The 15,667-nt window shown below is 41.6% G+C and overlaps 1 protein-coding gene across 6 annotated transcripts in view; it reads right to left on the reverse strand.

Moving 5' to 3' along the window:
- The window catches only part of LOC120430351 (elongation of very long chain fatty acids protein AAEL008004), an 85,396-nt gene that overhangs the window by 31,710 nt on the left and 38,019 nt on the right, over positions 1–15,667 (reverse strand). Inside the window, exon 1 of one of the 6 annotated variants that reach the window (XM_052706143.1) lies at positions 9,885–10,639. The exons of the other annotated variants lie outside the window; for them this stretch is intronic. The gene's annotated coding sequence lies outside the window, so the exon portion shown is untranslated. Of the gene's footprint in view, positions 1–9,884; positions 10,640–15,667 lie in introns of those variants that run through there. 6 annotated transcript variants of the gene reach the window in all.

The raw sequence follows: 15,667 nt of genomic DNA on the forward strand, positions 1-15,667 counted from the left end.
CTATCGATTCCTTCATAAAGTTCCGAGTAAATTTCCCTCGAGAGTGCAATTCTAACGCGTGAGAAGTTTTTCCATTTCCGATTCTGCTACCCTAAAACGATATCAAAATCGACCCGTAATAAAAAAAAGAAACAAACAAATGCTCCGTTCCACCGATATACTGCCTGCAACTGCAGCGCTCACGACCTTTTGCTCTGGATCGAACAAGTCGCAGCAGAACGCCCAGGAATGTGCGTGTGTGCTGGACGTCATGCTTCTATCGCAGAAGAGCAGCGCAAGGACATAAAGCTCAAACGACTGTGCCATCCGTCGAGGTCGGACAAAAAGTGATTGCAAATGGTGTATAAAAACATTGGAATCGAGTAAACAAGTCATCAACTGGAGCGATGGAGAAAAAGAAACGTGGTATTTAACGATTGGAGACGCGGAAAAGCGCAAACGTCTGATTTAGACGTTTGAAAATTCTCAACTTTTTATCAATCGAACGTTAGTTTGGTGAAATCTGGCGTCAGAAGTTTTAAATTTTCAGACGTCTGAAACGTCAAATCCGTCACTTTTTCAACGGAACCGCTCCAGACTTGGAACAAATCTTGCGTAACGATATCCTAACGACACGCGGAAAGGTCTTTATCTAATCAAGTCTGGACGAGCCTGTCAAGGCTCCCTCCACCTCTTCCACGTGTGTGTGGTGTAGAATTTCAATTAATCAAATTAATTTCACTTGCATGCATTCCGCAAGCAACGAAGCCGAGGACAATTCTAACGCAAGGTAGAACAAGAGGGAGAGCCGGAGGGTTCTAGGACCTGGACACGGTGGCGCCCCTCGATTTGCGCACACCTGTGAACACGGAGAAGAGGAGGGGTAGTGTTTTCATTCTCTTCTTTCCAGGAAAATAGTCGTGAGTAACGCAATGATAAAGTTTATGTTTGGGAGGGGGTCCAACGATTGTTTGTTTACATTTTCTAATTTACCTGAATTTATGTGACAGATTTGACGAAAAAAATCTCAACCAAACTCTATCGAATGTCTATCGTCTGAAATCAGACGTTTGGAGAATTTGGACCCCTCGTCCCAAACCCGTAATTTACTGGAATCATGCGATCCAGTTGGCACCTTCCCGTGAGGGGCACAAAGAATGGTGGAAACTCCACCGTCCTGGTAGGTGGGAATGAAAGGAAAAATAAATGTTCATTGATCGAATCAGCCCAGTCCAGACCGGGTCACTTTTGGTCTTGTGAACAGGCCAACGATGGATGGGTGGTGGGAGACGCTAGACGCTATATCTTGATTGATCCAGGAGAATTTTTAGCTGGAAAACTTCAGTTGCTGTCATGTCAAGGTACTGAAAGGTAGGTGGGAATGCTGAGTGGTTGATGACTGAAATTAACGTAAGAAAAATCTGGAAAATGAACAATTTGGAAGCGAAATGCAATCAATGTCAATAGTTCTCACCTTTTTGACACAACCTTGGTCGTGGTCATTTGGTTAACAAACATCACTAAATTTAAGAGTCACTATTATGGAAAAGTTTAAAAAAAAGTCAAGCAAAATGATGGTAATGCCAATAGTTCCCACCTTTCTGACACCATCTTGGTGGTGATACCATCAATCAGCTGTCAAACATTACTGAATTTAAAGGATAAAAAATCCAGGAAATTAAATAATTGTGTAACCACAAACAAAACAATGTGAAAAGTTCCCACCTTTTTGGCACCACCTTGGCATTGGCCCCCGCCAACTTTGGCGTTTATAAATGGAAAAGGTCCTGCAAGAGAAGGGAGTGGGTGAGCGGAGCCGGTCACGTGTCCTGACTTTTATTACTGTATTTTTTTGTGGTGTGCTCTCCCAGTCTTGGCCCACTTTGATTGGCTCCGGGTTTGCTGGGGGACCGCTGACGTATGAGGCGCAGTGATGACATAAAGTTTTTGTTTTGTTTCCGTTCCGATTCCGTTTTTAGCGACGAGGATTAGGTTCTAGGTGTGGTGGAATTGAGTCATTTTGGGAAGGTTATTTAGGTTTTTGATGGAATTTTAATTTACCAAAATATAATACTTTTGATACCTTAAAAACATAATTCTAACCTCTCAATAAATGTTTTTTTTTAACGACACAAATTCCAATCGAGGCACCGCAAATATAAATCCATAAAACATAAATTCTATACACAACTTCGCGGGTAGCGCTCATAAAAATGCCACCGGTGCAAAAAAAAAAAAAACACACGTTAAATATAAATCGCTAAAAATACCACCCTGAAGGAAAGTTCGACACTATGGACAGAGATAGAGACCCTAAATAGGGAGACTGGTCTAAGTTTGCTAAATCGATCTGGCAACGTATGTTTTGAGCTTTGCAACACTGATAAGCTTTGATGGGCGTAAAGGCAAATGCTCGTTTGGATACGTCAAACTCGTGTCTGTTTGGGTACGTCAAATTCACTTCGACCAGTCTCCCTATTTAGGATCACTAGACGGAGAGTGTCAGTTGGGTTTTGCGGAAGATCAGGCTAGCAGTGATGAAAGCAATAATTAGGTTTATAAATTAAAAATTTAAAGAAAAATTAGTAACGAACCAGACCTTTTCTCAAACGTTACTGACCCCAGCAGTGCCGAAAATAGAACTCCAAGTTTTCGTGTAAACGCGATAAAAAAGATGAGTTGCGTTCCATGATAAGTGAGGTTAGAATTCACAGAATTTTCGGAAGGGTCAAAGATTTTCGTTAGCAAATCATTGTGAAGCGTTCAATTTCGGAAGTTTGTCAAGTAGATTAACCTTGGCAGGTGTCACACCGTAAATTCTGTGCGGAAGAAACGATGAGTACACCGCAAACGCCGGCTGTTGATTGTTTGCAGCCAATTTATAATTGACGGACGTGGACGCGGTGTGTAAAATGAGAAAGGTTAGGGATGCTTGAAAATTTTAGAAATCGAAAAAAAACAAACACGCTGAATTAAAATTTTACTCCCACCTTGGTGTTATTGACCTTGGGCGCGCTTCGTCCAACCAAGGCAAACAATGCTAAAGGTAAGGAACCTGTCAAACGCCTTATTCGAATCTCACAATTTATTCATTCCATCATCGTCGTCATCATCGCTGATCGACGCTAGTATTTAGCGGTGGTAATTAGCATAAATATTGACTAGCGACTGTGACTTCTCGGATTTATCGCTTGACACAAGGGATTTCGTGCAGCATGTGCAGCAATAACAACACGTGGGTTCAATTATTGTCGTGCTTGAATCAATAATGATACGTCATAACAGCTGGTTGAGCATATCTCGCAGAACTTGAACCTTCAAATCAAATCGCGTCCTCAAGTTGTGAAAAAAAGAGTCTACAAAACTATCACCATCGCACAAGTTAAGTCACATGTCTCCCTAAATTGGCTCAACCGGCGTGCTCGCACACATACTCACACCACGCGCCACGATATCATCACATCTGCACACTGACATTTGCACAGATCGCGACGCGATCCGATCATCGCAGCAACCATATGGTTCGCGATTACGCGTGCACTCACACTCTTTCTCGCGCATCGTGTGTGATGTCATAGCGCTGCGTAACACGTGTGTTAGTGACTTTTACTCGCGGAGCAGAGTAGGCCGCGGCGGGGCTGACTTTTCGTTCCTTTTTTGATTTCGGCAAGTAGAAAAAAGAATGTGTGTGTGGTGTGGTGCAGCAGGAAGAGGCCGAGAAGGTCAGACGTAATGTTGCTCGGTTGAACTATTTTAGTTGGGGGAACCGGCGTTTTTTTGGAATTCTGTCAAACTTCTGTCACTCTGTCAATCTGTCAACCTTCTGTCACCTCGCAGTGCCGAATCGTGCCGACCAAAGGTCGCCAAGGTTCTTCACGGTACACACATACCAAGAGGCCCCCCTTGGGGTGGCCCATTGAATGTTTGTCAACAATGTGCCCCGGGGGTAAATTAGACGATGGCGCGTAGGCACATCGAGACGGTCGGTTATTGGGTCACACGACGACGACGACGTCGTCGTCTACACGGTTCAAGCTGAATCAATTACATAAACCGGCATCCACCGGTTTTTCGAGGTCAACTCCGCGCAGAATTCTCTCATGGCGGCGATTAGACCGAGCTGGAAATCGATTCTGTAAGTGAAAGTTAGGGTTTAAGAACCGTCGTCGTCGGGGGACGGACGGACGCACCGATTTAGTAGGGGTACACTAATTGGACGGTCGGTCCGCGCGCGAAACTTGATAATTGTGCGTGGCAAATGGCGGCAGCTGGAGGGCTTCCAAAAGGTGTATCGGATGGTAACTGGTACAACATTGAACTAGTTTCGGTGGCCGTAATTTGACACGGTCACCTTAATTAGGCACCGAAACGTGGCGGCGTTGTCGCCAGGGCATGGTGAGATATTTGATTTTACAACGTGAAGCTGAACTTGACTTTGATTAGGCTGAATCCAAATGGAGTTGCTAGATTTTCAGAGGAGATCCGAATGTTCGGAAATGATCAGATCTTTTCCAGATTTCACTAAGGAGTCAGATTCGCAAGATTTGGCGACTCAAACTCCAGCTTTCCTACAAGATCTGATTCGTCGACTCTTCCTTACAAATGTGTTAAATGTTTCAGATTTCGACTCAAGGTCCTTGGAAAGATTCTACTCCACTGACTCCACAGCCCTGGCAGGAAAGCTATTAGGTTTTACACCGTGACGTCATTTGACAGCTCGTGTGCACTGTTTACATGGTCTTCGTCGATTGTCGACGAATTTCCCCGAACAAAATCGACAATCGCATCGAACTGTGCTATGTCCATGTAAACAGTACACTCCTTTCTAACCTCCAAATCGAGTCGGCGTAAAACCTAATTCGGTGCTAAGCTCCCCGTGAGGAATTTTGATGTTTTTGTTACATCAGGCCAATATCACCAGAAATGTAGATCGTATTTTAGCCGATTTTGACAGTTGTTTGTTTGTATCTTGAAAAGCGTGCACACTAGGGTGACAAGAAAAAAAATGAAAATTTTGGAAAATTATAAGAGATACCCCCGGCTCGACTCTTAAGGTAAAAATAAGTAACTGTGTCAATTTTTAGCCCAATCGGTTAAGGGTTAAGGGTCTTTTTTCATCGTTGAAGTTTGCGTGGGAAAATTTGAAAAATATGAATTAGGAAAAGCAAAAAATTCAAAATTGATTTGCAGGTTTTGACTGGAAGTTTTTTGACACTTGTTTGTTTACCTCTCAAAAAGAGTACACGCCAACGCAGAACTAATCAATTTTGATCTTGAAATCTGAAAAAAAAACTCAGATGTAAACAAAAGTGCATTATTGTTCGTCTCGACCTGTAGATATTCAGGATCAAGGGGCAAGTCATCCTTCGTTATGCTGCAATAGGACTAATCAAGATGCAAATGTCAATGGCACATGTTCAATGGCGGCCATAACGTACGCATCGGGATTGACTGGTGTCAAGGTTTACTTTCCTCGCCAAGATTCAAGTTTGTATCAGAAAACAAATAAAACAAATCAAGGCGCATATTAGACTCAATTGCGCTACGAGAAACACCGTTCTCGTCGATAGGCTGTCAATAAAATGTGAAAATTGTGGAGAAGATTCCACTCAGTTGAGTCGAGATCATCTCGCCACACCAATGCCAATGTCGCCACGCGGAGCTTGCTAATTTATTTCGCCGATAAGTGGCACGCCTGATGGCGGCCAATCGGTAAATCAAACCCATTTTTATGAACTTGTTCTGGCGATAAACCTCGACCAACCTGTTCCATTGACGACGAGAGGCTCTTTTTGCGTCTGCTCTCTCCACCCGTCGTTCCAAGGATGTGTCACCTGCGTGTACAGAAACATTGATCGAGTTTGTTTCCCAGGGCTGCCGCCAAGCGTAATGACGAGGTTAAATATCTGACGAGGAGCGCAAAAAAAAATAACGACCTCACGCCGGAATTCCAAAACAATCGGTAGTTAAGCGGTCTAAAAATAAGCTCGCCTCTAATTGTAATTCTGCGGCTTACTTGCGGGTGACATTCGGGTGGTCGAAATCAGAATATCGGCACGAAAACAGTTGGGCAGAGCTGTGAAAAGCACTGCTTTTGACAGTTGTACACCTTGCCATCACAAAACTTTAGTTGAGTTCGAAATTCGAGTTCGACAGCTAGCCACCTTACCGCTACAAACCTTGACTGGGCGTCAAGGTTGATGATTCTGAAGGTGTGGTGACCTGGAAACGCAGCATTGAAACTTCAACCGAAATGTCCCATCACCGCCGTGGACCACTCACGATCCGCCGCACTGGGCTGGGAAATGGAGATTTTTACGAGCTCCAACGACCGCGCGTTGGTGACGACCGTACGTCTCGGCAATCGAATTTTCATTAGGGGGGCTTGTTTTTTGTTGAGGAGGAATTTCTTTCGAAACGACCAGGTTGGAACACGCGGACTCGATATGTCACCGACCATAGTATTGCTGGACGGGGCCTTTCGCCAAATTTCTTGGTAGATCGAACGATCGAGGCGATCCGCGACGAGATGAGTCAGAGCGGCGGCTTAGGTTAGGTAACGAAACTTGGAAGCGGGATTGCAAAATTTTGTTCGATCGAAACGTCGCTTTATTACATTTTTAAGAGAAACGACGGATTTTGAAAGGATTTCGGGGTTTTGGTGAACACAGTGTTTGATTGATGTCAAAATTTTGCGTATGAAAGCTCTACGGCCAAGTTTCTATCCAACTCAATAATGAGTTTTTCTTGTCAGCTTGCCTGTTTTCTATGAAGTAGACAATTTTTAGGTTATAGTTTGGTGTATAAACAAAAATCACGCATATTTTTTAATGGGGCTAGAGGTTAGACTATAAATGCATTCGGATTAAAAATGAGCCATTTCGGGGGAATTCTCATATGTTTGGAAGGATAAAGATTCGGTCCAATTTCCACCCAAGTTGCTTTTTTCTAAAAGAAGTATAAGACTATGACAAACAAACTCGCACTTGTTTGTGTTTGACAGTGTGCCAAACTTGCAAACTTGTTTGAGGCAAACTCGCGAATAAAGCAAAATGTATGCAGACTGACGTTTCTGCAAGCAGGCAAACTGACAAAAAGTTTGTTTGTCATAGTCTAATGCCTCCTCGAATGCCTCCTTCATTATTTAATTTTTTTAATTAGTTAGTAAAACTTTTTTCAGCTCACTCTCAAATGAGCTATTTTTTGCTCGATTTCAGGTGAAAAAGCCATTTAGAAGCTGTAATTGAACGTCAAAGTGCTGACATGCCAACATTAGGTGCTCGATGACTATACATGCTGTTCCCATCCATCAACTGAAAGCATTTTCTCACAAGTTGGACAACAATCATTCGTTGCTTTGATATTTGATTCAGATAGAATCTGAATTGATTGTTCTGTTTTCTGTGAGTTGTACTGAATTTTATTGTTTACAAACAAATTGCCTACAAAATGTGACAGCACTTTGGGCATCGCCTGACATTCAACCTGTGAATGTATTTGAAAAATCGAAATTGCTACCAATTATTTCGAAAAAATATTTAAAAAAAATCTGTCAAACTGGTTAGCATATTTAATTTTTTGTTCATGGGGTCATCCATAAACCACGTGGAAGCTTTAGGAGACAGGTTTCCTTGATTTTCCACGCTCCATACAAACAAGGTTTTTTTGTTTGGACAATTGTCCACAAGATGGGACGGGGGAGAGGTCTACAATTTACAAAAAAGTGTTAACGTGGTTTATGGATGAGTCCTAAGGTAAATATCGCAAATTTTAATAAAGTTTTTATTAAAAAAAGCTGAGTTTCAAATGTTTTTGAACATATACTTCAACTTTGGCCGCTTTTAAATATTTTCTGAAGATTATTACACTCGTTTCGCGTTTTAAAATTTTCATCCATGTTTCTAAAAAAATGGTAATATTTAATTGCAATATTTAAAACGAACTATTACACAATGTAATGTACCACATACTCATTATATTTGCCAAATTATCCCTAAAGCAGTAAAATATTGGAAATGTTTTTATAAAATCTGAAATCTATTTAAAAAATGCCTTTAAGTTTTTACCTTAAAAAGGTATGGAACCATGAAGAAATCATTTATTACTGCGTTTAAACTTTTTGAGTGACCAAAATTTGAGTTATTTAAAGAACGAAAAAAAAACCTGATTATGAATTTGATTGCTTAATTTAACCAAGAACTAATTTATTTATTTTCAAATTTGTAAACAAGAAAAAATCAGTGACAGTTTTAAAGAAATCGTGAACAAATGTTCAAGAACTTAAGAACCACGATGAAAATCCGATTTTACGTTACTTTTCCATGAAACAGATTTTATTGATAAATTTGATTAAATAAATCATGAAATTAAATTTTTTTTTTGTAAAAAGCAAAACAAAAAACGATAATAAATCAAAAATAAAATGATACTGCATTTAAAAAAATACAAACTAATTTCGTTGATACTTTTCATGGAAATCGTTTAAAAAAAGAAATCCCACATTGCCAGAGTTACTGAACGCACTTCTGATAATCGGTGATTCACTTCTCGTAAATTTAGCAGTGCAATTGTTGACATTGATAGCGTACACGCGGTTTTGGAATGAGTCACTTGAGCGCCAAATTTTCGTAGAGAGATTCGATTCTTATAAAATTAAAAATTTAAAAAACTAACATTAAAAAAAATCTATCCAAAAAGGAAAAAAAAAATGTTGAGAAAATTAACTTTTTGATCTGTTTTTTAAACCGTTTCTTAAACGACTATTGAAAACAAATATTTTTTTTTAAATATTTCTTTTTTTATCATAGGAAAGCTGCTTTTGAGGTTTCAGCATTTCATTAGACTCTTTTGTCAGAATAATTTTGAAAATTGAATCAAAATTTATCGAAGACACAACATTTTTCAACTCGACACCTCAATTACGGACTGCAACCTTTGAGGTGTATGTTTATTAGGTGAAGTGTAAACGTGAAATTAGGTGTTCAAATTCAGGTAAGCACTGTTCCAGTTTTCCAGCAGTTCTTGTTTGGTAAGTTCTGACTGTCAATTTATCATTAGTGAAAAAGTATTGTTTCTAGACTAAAAACATTGTTAAAAAAAATAATGTCGATAAGCTGCAATTTTTGTCCAAATTGACACCTCTATTACGGACTTCAAAATAGAAGTACCTTCGAGATTATTGTCAATTTGGTGAAGTGTAAAGTGTGTTGAAGTGTTCATGTTTTCTGGTAAGTACTGTTTCGGTGTTCCAGTGGATCTCCTAAGGTAAGTTCTGATGATTTTGTCAATCTTTCAAAATTTGTCAACTGTCAAAAAATTGCAAAAAAGCGCTTCCAGATTTTTTTTTTAAAAGGTCCTATAAACATATAAAAAACAATAGCTTATAGGACATTTTCAAAAAAAATAAAACCTCTAGAATTGTTTCTCTACCAACCGTAGACCTACGCTGGAACTCAATTTCCAGCCCCAACACTCGCAGTTACATCATAGTTTTCCCCCCAGCGCGATAAGAAACCATATCGCGCGCCGCGCGGCTAGTAGTAGCATCGTATGACACATGTCCGATTCATTTATCACACATCCATCACTCCACATAGAGAAAATCTCTTCCCGTCCAATTGTCGCTTATCAGCTGCTGCTACCGCCGTTTCGTCACCTTTTCTCACTTTACTCTCTTGGTCGACACATCGAATCAGTCAGTTAGTTAAGGTGGTGACCCAATTCCAGCCCTTACCGCTGGATGCGCTCCCCTAGTTTTTTTATCGACTCTGCGTTACATAATCTTGCGCGGGCCCGGATTTGGAGCGCGGTCGCGATCATAAAACTTGTTCTTAATGTCCATGTTTTTTTTTTTGCGAAAAACGATAAGTTTTTTTGCGGTTCTTTCGTTTTCACGATATTCTCACCTTTTGGGCGCAGTTGTCGCCGATATGTGCTTGGTTAGGCTGGAAGACGTTCGTTGGGCGGTGATCGTTGGCTGGAAATTGTTTGCTAGCGCGGGCAGTGCTTGGGCAATCACTTGGTCACTTTAATTTTTCCCCTTGAGTCGGCAGTGCAAAGAACGCGCGGCGACCCTTGCGAGCGATCGTCGCCAAGAAAATTCCGCCGCACTCAGCTGTTTTGCGGAGCAAAAACCCAAAACACACACTCAACCGAAACAAACAACAACAAAAAAAAGTGGATTAAAACAAAACACTCTTGAAAAGTTGGCAACAACAATCACAACACGCGCGCACACACTGAGCAGAACAGACCGAAACTGCACGTTTTTTGGTTGCTTTTCTATCGTTTCTTCCCGCTTTTCTCTTGACAGATCGAGGGGGTATGATCGCGATCGCGCAAACGCCCACGAACTGGCGCAGCACCAATACAGTCGCAGAAATTTCGGTGTCTTCTTGACAACCTCGAACCAGCTGACACGACAGGTTAGAACCACGGCAGTCGGACACCCGGAATCATCTTCCTCACCGACAGCACGGGTCACACGAACTCGACCACAAGATCACAAGTCCACAAAGCGATCAACGCTAGAACACCTCAAGTGATGTTCTAAGATTCTAAGAATCGCGACGAGGACGACGACCAACTCGAGCTGAACACTGAAACTTGGCGGAGCTACTGGGCGGGCGATCCGAACACGTTGACAATCGAAAGTTTACTAAACTGAACTTGAGCTAAACGGCTAGTGTTTAGCTGGGGTGGGAACCTCCGCTGGAGGTCGCGGCGCACAGGTGAGGACACTCACGATCTACTAACAGACTCTCGCGAGAGAGAGAGCGCGTACGCAACGTGTTGAGTGCCGCTGCCGCAGGCAGCAGTAGTCTGTGGAAATTTTGGCAAGAAGTTAGTTGAGAGAGAGAGAGTACGAGCGCGTCGTGAGTGGAAGGTTCTCTACTGCCAGCGGCGTAGCAGAAGGCGCTTGCGGGGAAGGTCACCGGTCGCGGGTGGCCGAAGGTGGTTCGGTAATAAAGTGGAAACAAAGGTGGATGACAATGGAAGTGTCAAGAGTGGCGGCGGTGGTGGTGGTGTTAATTTTAAGGAATGCTACATTTTTGCCTCGAACAAGGACGCGGTTTCCGTGGGGCGATTAATTGATTTGGGCGAGTTTGGAGGTGTGAGGTGAGAATTCGGCGTAGTGACGAGCTGTCAATTCTGTCAATCTGTCAATACTGTCAATCTGTTATTCTGTCAAATCAAGGAATATGTACCAAGTTCTTTGTTGCGTTACCAACAAGCAACATATCTCGACTTTTTTTATTAGGTCCTATAAACAAATGTAAACATTAAGAGCATCCCTCTCACACCTTATGTCAATGTCTATCGGAGTAAGCGGGATAAACTCAATGTTTACATTTGTTTATAGAACCTAATAAAAAAAAAGTCTAGATATTTTTTATTGTTTATAAAGAACATATTTATGAATGTTTACAAATAAAACAAACCCTTACAATTGTTTTGCACGAACTGTCAAATTGCTGTCGTTTTGTGTTTTCTCACCGCACTAATTTGTTTCACAGACGTGTCAATTTCATGCAGATTCAGACTGCCAAAAGTTCAGGAGAATCGTGATAAACGGGTGAGTTCGGTAGTAAATGTTGGCTGATTACGTTGTCTTACGTACTACATGGATAATACCCTTTTTTTTAAGACTTTTCCAAAGCAACCGAGCATGACTTGCTCAAAGTTTTGACAGCTTCACCGAGCCTTCGAAATCTCAAGTCACACGACTCGCACGAGACCAGCGGTGGCAGCGATTTGCCCAATTTGCTCAGCTGTAATCACGACTCCGCCTCCAAAAGCAACTCCTTCAATAGCCCCGCGATGGGGCCAATTTGTGATCATCGCTCCATGGGCCAACCTCAAGAGACCAACGAGCATTTCAAAACCGCCGGACGATCCGCGAGCAAGATCAATTGGTACATCAAATTCAAATTTTCCACACTTGGACCGCACCGGGCGGCGGCGATGATGAGCCCCCAGCTTTTCTTTCCAACTTGAGCAAATAAAGGGGGGGTTTGTTTTTGGACGCCCCCCCCCCCAACCCCACCGCACCAAGGTAAATAAATCGCAGGGTGACGCTGCACTTTTGTTTTGGTTTTGTGTTTTCGTGACCCTGATTTCTTGCGTGCAGAGCACGCCACAACAATCAGCTGATTTTGGCACCGGAGCTCTTGGGTAAGACTTTAGGCAACTGCTACCTAAGGTTTTGGGGCCAATTTGGGGCCACACCTCGTTTTGAGGCTCCCAAGACAGAGGAGAAAAAAGTTTGAACAGTTGCCATCTGAGAATCTCTTCGAGTCAATATTTGGACAATTGTGTCAACCAGTCCCGCTGGGAGGAGAGCAGCACTTCAAAAATCAGAACCGTACTCGGATTCTTGAAACACAAATTGGACTTGTGTTTTAGTGTCCACTTGAGGGGGTTTGAAGTGGTTTGTGGACAACGCAACCAACTTACGGAGCTGGATGAAAGTGAGAGTGAAAAGGAGACACTTCAAGTACGGACTTCAACATCAATGCTTTAGGTGAAAGTGACGTTAGAGGTTGAAGTTCAGTGCAAAGTGAGTACGCTGTGTTGTGAGTGTAGTGTAGCTGTCAAATTGGTGCAACTGTCAAGTGAGTTGGAGCTTTATGGTACGTTCGTTTGAAGAGCCGGTGCGGCACTGAGTGCCGCACTCGTCGGTGTCAGTTTTGGTTCAATCGAACGTCATTTGTCAGTGCGCGTGGAACTCGCATGAAACTGAAAAAATATCGAGTGCGGCACTAGAGTTTCAGTTCCAAGATGGCGGCGAAACTCGTGCGGAACTAGCGCGAGTTTCTTCAAAGAAACACTTTGACAGCTCTGAGTGCGGCACTCAGTGTGGCACTAGCCATCAAACGAACGTACCATTAGAGAAGTAAAAAATAGTGATTTCACAGTAGTGCAACGACTCTGTCATTCAGTCACCCCAGTCAATTCTGTCAACAAATGCCATTCAGCGTGGTGAGCGTTCTCGCCGCCATGTTAGCGATTGATAACGCTGGCGACCTTCGACGATCTTCGTGGATCGTCGTCGTCGTTTCGCACGCAAAACAGGCACATCCACCACGATGAAGGTCGCGTCGCATTCAGCGTGGTGGCCACTGACTGATAAAATATGGAACACGCAGAACTCAGCGGTGCACGTGCTTGCGCGACGAAGCTCTACGACCAACAAGACACAATGGGTGCAAAATTAAAACAACCACGACCAAGAGTCCGAAGGCGCGTGGCCACATATCGGTGGTCACATTAAAAGTATAAAATTTGTCAATATTAGATAATCGAGGTTTTTCGGCGCAGCGACTTTGCGACTTTATTTTTCCTTTCGATTTCGACGTCGTCCAAAACAAAGAAGTCAAGCTGGAAGACAGGTTGTCGGTGGTGGTGGTGGTGACTCCAAACTTTATATTAAAATTAAGCTCGCCAACGACATTTTCGGGGGGGACCGTGCGTGCGTGCTGTGGTCACCTCAACCTGGGCAATGGTGCAATAACCGGTGCCGAGGTATGTGCTGCCGAACATGCCATTCATTCATTTATATGGAGAGACACTAGGTACGAACTAGATTTTCTTTCACGAAGAAGGTGTCCAGTCGTCCATTTGCTGAGAGCTCTGGTGAGTGTGTCGAATCGGAATGTGTCGTCCACCTGCTCGGTTGGTGACAAGATTTTGGAGCTGGCATGGTGCGCTATTGTACCAGGGGCGATGCAGGAAGCTTTGCACTGGTTTTGTAATCGATCTCAACGCTGCAAGACCGAGTGAGTGCAATTCAGAACCAGTTTCTGGCTTTGGCCCCTGCAGGCGCTGATCAACGATATGCATCATTATGAGCATCGTATGGGCATAATAAAGTCCAAATGACTGTTTTTGTAAACGGCTGGGTGGCTATTTCTTTGTGCTCAATGAAGAAATTGTCCCCTCAAACTCTACATGATTCAGCTAGTTATCTCAATTGAGTATACATAACTGTTGAAAGAGTTTTCGAAATCGTAAATCTTCAATATTCGCTAGAATATTAATTGAGATATTCAAAAATCATTGAGTGATGAACAGCGAGCCAGTTCCACTGAGCACTCACTGAGAGAGAAATTCGTAAAAAATCACGCTCTTTTCTCTCGTGCTCAAAATAAGTTGAGAAGAAATCGTAAGATACCACAACCCGGTCAACTCAATCGGAATTCTGAAACGGAATTCAATTCGAATCGTTTACGTATTCCGTTTCAAACGCAACAACCGATTCCGTGTACGTACCGGTTGTTGCGTTAGAAACGGAATACGTAAACGATTCGAATTGAATCCCGTTTCAGAATTCCGATTGAGTTGACTGGGATTGGTTATAAAGAACCATCCACAAATGACGTAGCATTTTAGGAAAGAGAGGGTTCTGAGGTGTTGTGATGATAGGAGAGGGAGGGATCAAAAATTCTCGAGAAAATGTTACGTAATTTGAAGATGGCGCCTAATTTGCCTTATAAGGAAAAAGGAACCCAAATGTTGCATGAATTTTAACTATACTATAAAGTGTTGTACAAAATTTCAAATTAAAACAATATCTAAACTATTTTCATACTAAAGAATGTATGAATTTGAGTGTCTTAGGAATCCAAACGTAAATTGGAGCCTAACATTTCAAAAGGGCACAAAACTTTTGTAAACAATAGTGTGTCCCTTTCACTCTAATGACAGTTTGCATAAGGTGTGAGAGGGATACACTCTTGTTTACAAAAGTTTTGTGCCCTAATGAAATGGAAAGCACGAATTATAAAAAAAGTATATGAAAAAAATCGGCAAACTTTAGTGAAAATTGCATTTATATCCAGTTTTTTTTTCCAAAAACATACCTTGTCAAAATCCTTTCAAATTTTACTTTTTTTCAACCCATTTTTCATCTAAAAAACAGTAAGAATTTTCAAAATTAAATATTTTGTGAAAATTTTACTGCATTGAACAAAAAAATCCTTAAATATTTCAGAAATCACTGAATTCGGGCAGCGAATGACCAAGAATGTTAAAGCTGCCAGAAATAAATGAATTGGGTCCTAAAATAAAGTTTAGATTGCTGATATTATTGTTTACAGCGACAAAGCTTATTTTTCTGAGAACAATGACCCTTTGTACGACCACAAAGAGTTAAAAATGGATTTTTAAATCAATTTTGAAAAATTAACCTCACGGTCCTTCTTGACCGAAAAGTTCCTACTTGACAGCTCGTTCTAAGGGGACCATAGTTGATCCATCGAAAAAATGTTGTCTTGTCATTATTTTTTTTGCATTAAAATGAAAAAAAGTGATCAGAAATGGTTTTTGATCGTGTTTTCTACCGTTGTACACAAAAATTGACATAGGGCTTTAGTACCCAATTGACAACATCAACAACAACAACAACTCTGAATAGGGTCCTAAAGCCCTTTGTCAGTTTTTATGTACAACGATAAAAAAAAAACAATTAAAACCCATTTCTGATCACTTTTTGTTATTTCTAATTTCTATGCACAAAAAAATGTTTTCAAGACAACCTATGTTCGATGGATCAACTATGGTCCCCTTGGAGAACTGTCAAGTAGGACCTTTCCTGTCAAGAAGGAGCGCGAGGTTAATTTTTCAAAAATGATTTAAAAATCAATTATAAACTCTTTGTGGTCGTACAAAATGTAATTGTACTCAGAAA

The sequence above is a fragment of the Culex pipiens genome, chromosome 1 (assembly GCF_016801865.2).
Source record: "Culex pipiens pallens isolate TS chromosome 1, TS_CPP_V2, whole genome shotgun sequence".
Classification (NCBI taxonomy): Eukaryota; Metazoa; Arthropoda; class Insecta; order Diptera; family Culicidae; genus Culex; species Culex pipiens.